The following is a 7,751-nucleotide window of genomic DNA, read 5'->3' as shown; positions in this document are numbered from 1 at the left end:
CTCGTTGTCGTCGAAGCGGGAGTGGCGGGGGCGACGGTGATGGGAGCCATTGGCATCCTCGGGCCCGCCCCCCTGGAGGCTGTCAGCGGAGAGGCAGGGGCGGCCGATATGGTTCAGCGGCTCGGGGCAGATGGTGAGGTCGTAGCCGTCGTCGTTGAAGAAGACTCGAAGCGTGGTGTGGAGCTTGGAGGCGTCGAGGCATTTCACCTTGACCCAGACCTCCTCCTCCTTGCGCAGAGAGAGCTCGTCGACCACCACCACCTTGCCCAGGATCTTGGACATACTGCGAATGATCCGCTCAGACCGGGCCACGTCAGGGAGGCCGGCGATGAGGAGCCAAGCAGTGTCCAGGACCGCCACGACCTTGGGATCCCACCTCGGCTCGGAGATGTTCACCATAATCCCGTTGAGGGCCAAGGTGATGTTGTCGCTGCGGGTGCAGAAGCCCATGCTCATGGCGTCGGGGAAGATCACCGAGAAGGCGTTGGGCGCGGTGGAGGTCACTTGCCAATCCCACTTGCATCGGCAGAGGTGGTTGAGCTCGGCCTCAATCAGAGCCGGAGTGGCGACACCCTCCCCCATGACCGTCACAAGGGCCAGGAGCGAGGGGGAGGGAGGCGGGAGCTCCGGCACCTCGATGTGGAAGAAGCCCATGTCCTCGATGCCGTGGCCGAACATCATGATCTCCTCCGTGACCGGGCGCACCGGACAGAGAATCGCGGGGTGCCCGGCCTCCTTGCAGAGGTAACAAGTCGGTGGGTTGGGGCAAGCCACCTGAAAGTGGCCTGGCACGCCGCAGTTGAAGCACGGGGGACCCTCGGAGGCGGCGACGGCACCCGAGGCCGGAGTCACCACGGCGGCGGAGGGGGCGGCAGCATTCTCATTCTTTATACAACCCGCTTGCACCATTCTCATTCCCAACTGCGAACTATACAGTTCTTCAGTTAAGCATCCAACAACCTTCAGCTTAATCTTCATGGTTGTTTTTGCGTTCAGAATTAGGGGTAGCTTATAATAAATCCATAAGAGTATGTTGCTGAGAAATAAAATAAATCTAACACCAAGGAAATAAGCAAGAAAAGAATCACTGACCGGATCAAACACACTCACCAACATGACCTCCGGACTGAATTTGTTTGACAACCATCCGGTAAATCAGTACCCACCAATATATGTGAAAGACCAGAAGTGAAAACAAGAGTGCGTTGAAAATATAGTAGTATGAGGTTCTGTAGATTTTTTGTTCTCCTTGTCCTGAATCATAGCTATTTCATAACTGAAAAAGACTCAAGATCACTGAATTGATCAACAAAATGCACTACAAAACTTAGTAAAGTAATGCTGCTTTCTAATCAAGTAAAGTAGCACCACATGCAAACTGAAAAAGCCGAAGAAGGATCCAGGAAGCCACAAAAAGTAGAAATGCTACAACAGCTAGCCACTCACAGCCACTGTACTTGGCCATCTTCCTGATCTCTAGGAATATATCACTTGCATCATGGAGGGATAAAATGATCGGTCCTGGACGAGATAATCTGTTTAGAAGTAGCCACAACTTCAAGTTTGACTATGCTGTGTATCATTATGGTATATAAGGGCGACTCTCTCGACCCTATGCGGCCACCGCCAGCCCGCACCGGGCGGCCATCACCGGGCTTCCCCTCGACCTCCTGCGCCTCCCCTCCCTCCGCCATCGCCGGGCAAAGGCCCTGTGGCGTGGCGGCGGTGGACCTCCTCTGCATCTCGGATCTGAGGTGGCGGCGGCCCGATCTTGGTCCCCTGCGGCGGTGATGGCGGGCAGCAGCGGCCGGGGCGCATCGGTGGGCCTGCTGCAGTCGGCGGGGATGGTAGGAGGCGGCGGTCGTGGGCTCGATCTAGAGTGCTGGCGATGGTCCATCGTCGGAACCTGACAAAAGCAGGCTGCTGCCATCGCGCCAAACTGCTTCCTCTCATCGGCTGCGGCTACGGTTCGCGGAGGTTTTCCGATTCTGCCATGCATCACGAGGATTATGGCGGTGGCGATCTCCTGCTCCACCGGAGGCGGTCGGCCGGTTGTGGCTGGTCTGGCGGATCTCGCGATCTATCATCTAGTCCCGGTTGTGGTCCTCGTGCTCTTCTCGCGTCAAGGCAATGTCCTGCTTGATCGGCCCTTTTTATCTGGCCATCGGCGTGTTCTGGAACGGCCGCCGGAGAATTTGCTAAGGATATCTGGATTGATTAGTTGTTGGTCGTGCACGTCCATACCAGCCTACGAGGTTCTAAAGCTCTGTTGACCGATGACACCTTAGGACATGTCGGCTTCTCGATTTTCATGATGGAGACAACAGTGGATAAGGTCATGGTGGCCGAGGTCGGAGGATCAGTTACACGGACGGAGTTGTGGAGGCGATGGAGTCAGCCAGGTGTTAGATGACTCTCAGGAGTAGCAGTGATAAGTGGGGCGGCAACATTTGTGGATTTCATCTTTGGTGGTACCCCTCGGGCATCGAGTCGTGACTTTCAGGGTGAAAACTTAAGGTCTGACCTTCATTGGTTGTGCCTGGCGACTGCCTTGCTGAAGGAATTGTTTTGAGAGCGCGGACTTTCTCCAGGCTGAAAACCTAAGATCTTGGATCGGGCAACGATGGCGCTTGTGCACTATTCCCTTCTTGGAGGTGTTGCTTTTGGAGACCTTTTATGTTTTCCGGGTGTTGTATTTGGTGGTGGTATGAGTGCTGCTATTCAAAGGAGTTGAGTGCTGCTATTCAAAGGAGTTGAGTGCTGTGGCGGGACTTTTATTTTTTCCTTTCTTTTTATTTTCTCTTTTGGCTGTGTGCATTCTAGATGTCTTAACAACATCTTATACGTGCAGAGGCTGTGTGTAATTGGTATCATCGCGATATTAATATATTTTCCTTTTCAAAACAAATAATATAAGGGCGACTACACTCATCTACATACCTGCAAATATAGGACCAACGATCAGGACAACGGTTACCACATGGTGAGACTCCGAAGTCCTTGTGTCTTGTTTCCTACTCCTTCTGTTTCTAAATATAAGCCATTTTATAGATTCCAATACGAACTACGTACGGAGCAAAATGAATGAATCTACACTTGAAAATATGTCTAAATACAACCGTATGTACTCCGTATTGAAATATCTAAAAAGCCTTATATTTAGAAAGGAAGGGAGTAAAACAGAAGATCAAAGATAGAATATACGTAAAATCCAGCGGCATACTGTATGCAGCCTTAGCACTTTTAGCACCGAAATCTCAAACTTGTGATATTCGAAGAGCTCAACATGATATTTTGTTATGAAAATTTGTAAACACCTACAAAGTTTGAGCATAGTTGATGTTGCAAAGTTTCAGATTTTTTGAATTTATTTTCTGTTTTCTTTAACTTACAGTTCATAGAGGGTCTAGGGGCACCCGGGAGCTGAAAAACCATTGTCCATTTTTGATGGAAAAACACAGAAAGTATAAATTTTTTGCTACAAATAGTACTAGTTTTTTTTAGAGAACTTCGCTGCATTTTAGTGATCAACGATGTTCAGAGAAGTTGTTACGTGATCATGTGGCACAACAAGCCGAACATGACGTCCAAAATTTAAATCTAGACAACATTTGGTTAAACTTCAACTTCATGATTGCTACCTTGACTATTATAGGTGAAGTTGCATTCGTTGAAATTACACAAGCATTGATTGACTATGGCTCCATGATGTCCACCCACTTTATCCGAGATATTCTTTACAATTGTGGCACAATCCAATGCTATTAGGATCCGTCTGACTAGTACATCATAGACAAGGTCTTGCTCTTGAGCTTACCGTCACGGTAGGTCTTTAGAGTCGTGCATCTATTATGCCACTAAATGCAACAAAACACGAGCCAAGATAGAGGCCGCTTTGGTCTCGGCAAATAGCCGCAACAGGTCCTTCCATCATTTCTTAAAACTGCACCATCAAAATTTCTTAAAACCAACCCCTTAGGCGGGATCCAAGGCAGACGTTGGGTTTTGGGTCTGCTAGCCGCGAGAGCTATGTCTCGCCTAAAGCGGTACATAAGGATGGGCCGGCCCAATAGGGGTTCCTGGGAGCAGGTATCAGTGCATTTTCTTTTTGTTTTCCATTTGTTTTTTGTCTTCTTTTTTGTTTTTATTTTTTCTTTATATTTTGGTTTCTTTGTACTTTTGTCGGTTTTCTAGGTTTTCATTCTCTATCCAGTTTTTATCAGTTTTTTTAGTTTTTTCCTTTTTATTTTTTTCAACATGCGTCTACATTTTTTCACGCACAATATACATTTTTTTATATGGATATTTCTCATAAATTTTTATCATTTTTAAAATAATTTACTAACATTTGTTTCAAAGTATATATGTTGTACTTGTTGGGGAACATAGAATTTTTTTCCTACAATCACGCAATATCTATCTAGGAGAAGTATAGCAACAAGCGGGGAGAGTGTGTCCATGTACCCTCGTAGACTGAAAGCGGAAGCGTTAGTTAACACGAATGATATAGTCGAACGTCTTCATGATCCAACCGATCCAAGTATCGAACGTACGGCACCTCCGTGTTCAGCATAAGTTCAGCACGATGACGTCCCTCGAGCTCTTGATCCAGTAGAGGGTCGAGGGAAAGTTCCGTCAGCACGACGGCGTGGCGACGGTCTTGGTGATGTGATCCACGCAAGGCTTCGCCTAATCACTACGACAATATGACCGAGGTGGTAAACTGTTGTGATAGTCTGGCTTAATAGGGATGATAGACTACTCATATCAATAAGGATTCCTTCTTTTTCGGAAGCCCATTCGGACAGAACTCCAAAGTTAAGCGTGCTTAGCTTGGAGTAATTTCAGGATGAGTGACCGACCGGGAAGTTGCTCCCTGGTGCGCACGAGTGAGGACAAAGTACGCAGAAAAGACTAGTATTGATCTGTGGGGCCAGTCTAGATCCCGCCAGGAGTAGCGACCACCGGCGGGTGTGTCCGAGGTGTTACAAGTTGATATCAGAGCCGACCCTCGCGGTTATACGGATGTTTGCGGACAGGTGCGCGGACATGTTGTGCATGGCATTTGTGACCCGTCGTGGCACACGGCATGGCACATGTGCCGGACTGGAAGCACAGACGTTTGTGCCAAGACGGAACGTTCCTGTGGCCCAACGAGGATGTCGGTTTCTCTGAGTGAGGGTGTATGTGATAGCCTGGCTTAATAGGGATGATAGACTACTATTCCAATGTATCTATAATTTATGAAGCATTCATGATATTTTATTATATGTTTTGAATGATTATGGGCTTTATTATACACTTTTATATTACTTTTGGGACTAACCTATTAACCGGAGGCCTAGCCCATATTGTTGTTTTATTGCCTGTTTCAGTATTTTGAAGAAAAAGAATATCAAACGGAGTCCAAACGGAATGAAACCTTCGGCAGCGTGATTTTTTGGAAGAATATGATCCTAGAGACTTGGAGTTCACGTGAGAAGATCCTCGAGGAGGCCAGGATATAGGAGGGCGCGCCCCCTGTCTCGTGGGCCCCTCGAGCACCTCCCGACCGACTTCTTTTGCCTATATAGTCCCACGTACCCTAAAAACATCCACGGAGAAGATAGATTGGGAGTTCCGCCACCGCAAGCCTCTGTAGCCACCAAAAACCTCTCGGGAGCCCGTTCCGGCACCCTGCCGGAGGGGGAACCCATCACCGGTGGCCATCTTCATCATCCCGGCGCTATCCATGACGAGGAGGGAGTAGTTCACCCTCGGGGCTGAGGATATGTACCAGTAGCTATGTGTTTGATCTCTCTCTCTCTCTCTCTCTCTCTCTCTCTCTCGTGTTCTCTCTATGGCATGATCTTGATGTATCGCAAGCTTTGCTATTATAGTTGGATCTTATGATGTTTCTCCCCCCTCTACTCTCTTGTGATGAATTGAGTTTCCCTCTTGAAGTTATCTTATCGGATTGAGTCTTTGATTTGAGAACACTTGATGTATGTCTTGCCGTGTTTATCTGTGGTGACAATGGGATATCAGGTGCCACTTGATGTATGTTTTGGTGACCAACTTGCAGGTTCCGCCCATGAACCTATGCATAGGGGTTGGCACACATTTTCTTGACTCTCCGGTAGAAACTTTGGGGCACTCTTTAAAGTACTTTGTGATGGTTGAATAGATGAATCTGAGATTGTGTGATGCAAATCGTATAATCATGCCCACGGATACTTGAGGTGACAATGGAGTATCTAGGTGACATTAGGGTTTTGGTTGATTTGTGTCTTAAGGTGTTATTCTAGTACAAACTCTTGAATAGATCGATCCAAAAGAATAACTTTGAGGTGGTTTCGTACCCTACCATAATCTCTTCATTTGTTCTCCGCTATTAGTGGCTTTGGAGTGACTCTTTGTTGCATGTTGAGGGATTGTTATATGATTTATCTATGTTATTAATGTTGAGAGAACTTGCACTAGTGAAAGTATGAACCCTAGGCCTTGTTTCCTATCATTGCAATACTGTTTACACTCACTTTTATCATTAGTTACCTTGCTGTTTTTATATTTCCAGATTACAAAAACCTTTATCTACTATCCATATTGCACTTGTATCACCATCTCTTCGGCGAACTAGTGCACCTTTACAATTTACCATTATATTGGGTGTGTTGGGGACACAAGAGACTTTTTGTTATTTGGTTGCAGGGTTGTTTGAGAGAGACCATCTTCATCCTACGCCTCCTACGGATTGATAAACCTTAGGTCATCCACTTGAGGGAAATTTGCTACTGTCCTACAAACCTGTGCACTTGCAGGCCCAACAACGTCTACAAGAAGAACGTTGTGTAGTAGACATCGAGCTCTTTTCTGGCGCCATTACCGGGGAGGCTAGGTAAGCGGCACTCACACCCCGTCAACTAAGCTCTTTTCTGGCGCCATTGCCGGGGAGGTGAGTGCTTGAAGGTATATCTTTAGATCTTGCAATCGAATCTTTTTGTTTCTTGTTTTATCACTAATTTAGTTTATAAAAGAAAACTACAAAAAATGGAGTTAAGTTTGTCTCATACGCTTCGTCTTTTTAATATATTTTGTGAGTATGATGGAAAGGAAAATTGTGCTCAAGTGCTAGAAGAAGAGTGCATTAAAATGCTTGGTACTGAATCTTTGAATCATGAGCATGATTGCAATGTTGTTAGTATGAACTCCTTGAATATCCTTAGTACTAATGATGATGGCTCTAGTCATGATGAAAATATCTCCTATAAGCATGTCAACTTTTGTGGAGTGCATGTTTGCATGAACACACCAAATAGAGAAGATATATATTGCAAGAGGCATAAGCATTTAGAAACTAAATGGTTGCAAGAAAGGCTAGATGTGAGTTCTGAAAATTTAAATTTCCTTTGCCGTACTTGTGAACTTTGCAATGAACGTGGTCATTTACATCTCAAATGTAAATTGTTTCAAGACCGAATTGTGTCCAAAAATTGTGATGAGTTGATCTCCCTTGCACATTATAATGAACTTAATTTGCTTTTGGGTTATCAAGAGTTGAAACGTTTAACTAAGCCTATTCCAGAATTTAATCTTGAGCATTTCCTTGATATTGATCTAGAAAAGATTTATATGTTTTGTGCGGAGAATTGCATTGAAAATCCTTATATTGCCAATTACCTAAATAAAAGAAAGCAAATAGAAGATGATGAGAATACTAATGAAAGGGAAGAGACTTCCCAATCTCCTCCTATTATTTCTTATGATGAATC

General features: G+C 45.7%; 1 pseudogene; it reads right to left on the bottom strand.

Annotated features, from left to right (window-relative positions):
- Positions 1-1,096: 1,096 nt before the first annotated feature.
- Positions 1,097-3,399, bottom strand: LOC119309523 (annotated as a pseudogene).
- Between the last annotated feature and the right edge of the window lie 4,352 nt (positions 3,400-7,751).

This window comes from Triticum dicoccoides, chromosome 5B, assembly GCF_002162155.2.
Source record: "Triticum dicoccoides isolate Atlit2015 ecotype Zavitan chromosome 5B, WEW_v2.0, whole genome shotgun sequence".
NCBI lineage: Eukaryota > Viridiplantae > Streptophyta > Magnoliopsida > Poales > Poaceae > Triticum > Triticum dicoccoides.
The sequence above is the reverse complement of the archived record's forward strand: the minus strand, read 5'-3'. Positions and strand labels throughout refer to the sequence as shown.